The sequence below is a fragment of the Lathyrus oleraceus genome, chromosome 6 (genome assembly GCF_024323335.1).
Source record: "Lathyrus oleraceus cultivar Zhongwan6 chromosome 6, CAAS_Psat_ZW6_1.0, whole genome shotgun sequence".
Taxonomy (NCBI): Eukaryota; Viridiplantae; Streptophyta; class Magnoliopsida; order Fabales; family Fabaceae; genus Lathyrus; species Lathyrus oleraceus.
This window is the reverse complement of record NC_066584.1, coordinates 182,413,787-182,415,899: the sequence shown is the minus strand read 5'-3', so window position 1 is coordinate 182,415,899 and position 2,113 is coordinate 182,413,787.

Genomic DNA, 2,113 nt, shown 5'->3' with positions numbered 1-2,113 from the left:
TCAGCTTGTCATATCTCGTCTCACACCATTCGGCCTCTGTCAACATGGCTTCCATCAAGACACGCAATGATGGGATCTCAACCTCCACGGGGAGCACAACTTCCATGCCATAGATAAGAGAGAAAGGGGTTTCCCCTGTTGAAGTGCGGATGAATGTACGGTACCCATGCAAAGCAAATGAGAGTGTTTCATGCCAATCTTTGCATGGGTACCGTACATTCATCCGCACTTCAACAGGGGAAACCCCTTTCTCTCTTATCTATGGCATGGAAGTTGTGCTCCCCGTGGAGGTTGAGATCCCATCATTGCGTGTCTTGATGGAAGCCAAGTTGACAGAGGCCGAATGGTGTGAGACGAGATATGACAAGCTGAATTTAATTGAAGAGAAGAGATTGACTGCCATGTGTCATTGTCATTTATCTCAGCAGAGAATGAAGAAAACTTTTGATAAGAAGGTCAAGCCTGTAAGACCCCAATATTGACCCTAAGATCCCTCATGCTATCTCATCATATGCATTGGCTTTGGGGATCACACCTTGGCATCCTCCTTACCCCTCATTCATTGGCTTTGCATTGGGAGAGGTCACCAAGCATATTTGATTGTATTATACTTCATTTTTATTTGTTTACTAACCAAAATTCCAAAAATATGTCTATGTATAGTTTTACTTCTTTTGTAGGTAGTGTGTGCATCCACCAAGGCCTCATCAAGCTCATATCTAGGGTTTAACACCATCAATGCAAGGAGGTTAATCAAGAGATGTCTCAAATTGGCTCTATACATCATATATGGGTCCCCATGATATTCATTTATCATTTTGATCAAGAATTCACCAAGAGTTTGAAGCTTGTTTGCCTTGGAAGCCCTAATTCATCTAGGTATCTATTGTGACTTCCTCAGCAAGTTTCTTTAATATTTGATCAAATATTTCAAGGGATAATTCATTATACATAATATTATGCATATATGATCCTCTATGAGTCCCAAAGATCAATAGAACTTCAAGTTTGCAAGTTGGTTCATGATGGTTGACCAGAGATAGTCAGCTGGCCAAAACTGGGGATCACTAGACCCTATCTCCTACAATATTTGTCATGTGAAAATTATTCCATGAGAAACGTTACTCCTTAAAAAATTAAAAATAACTTTCATGTTGATGTCAAAAGCTAGTTTTTCTTGGAAAGTCATTTTTCATGATGAAAGATTATAGGTCATTTTGTCTGAACCCTAGTTAGGAGGTCAACTTCCAAGGACCATAACTTTCTCATTTTTTATGATATGAAGGCCATCCAAGTACCATGATAAATTTCAATATTTCTTATCCAACTTTTATTCTTTGAGAAACTTCAAATTCAAATTTCAGGGCATGTGCCAAGCGGAAAAATTATAGGTCATTTTGGGCCATTACCATTGAACAAGCAATTTTCCTCAATTTCTAAAATGCATACCCCCTTCATGCCAAATCCAAATGAGGTCAAGTTTCTGAACAAATTTAATAGGTTTAAAAGAGATACAACTTTGAGGAAGGAATGTTTTCCATTTGAAGCCCATAGCAAAAGTTATTCAAGATGGAAGAAGTGAACATTTGACTTGGTACTTATAAAAATTTCAATTATGTTTGATTTTCCAAACTTACACCTCAAAATTCATCATGATCCAAGCTTCAAATGGAAAAGTGTTCGACATGAAAGTTGTTCCCCTTGATCTCAACTTTCTAAAAATCCAAAATCACTTCATTTGGCCAAGGTTTGAATGACTTGCGCATGGCTTTTCTTCAAGGTTCCATTTGGATGAATTTCATGACCACTTCTCAATTCCAAATGCATGGCTTCATGTCACACTTTCATCATCACTCATGATCAACTTTGGACCTTTTGACATTACTCCATGAGCCTATCACACGCCCACGCATCCATACAAGTGAGAATTTCTATTTTTGGCATTTGAATGGATGTGTGTGGAAATCAATTGCCTAGCCTATAAATACATTGTCTCATGCTCAGAATTATAGACACCTTTCCCAAGCTTTTCTCCTGCAACCTTCCCTTCACCATTAGAGGATAAACTTGAAGATTTTCAATTGAAAATCGAGTTTCGATTTCACTTCTATTT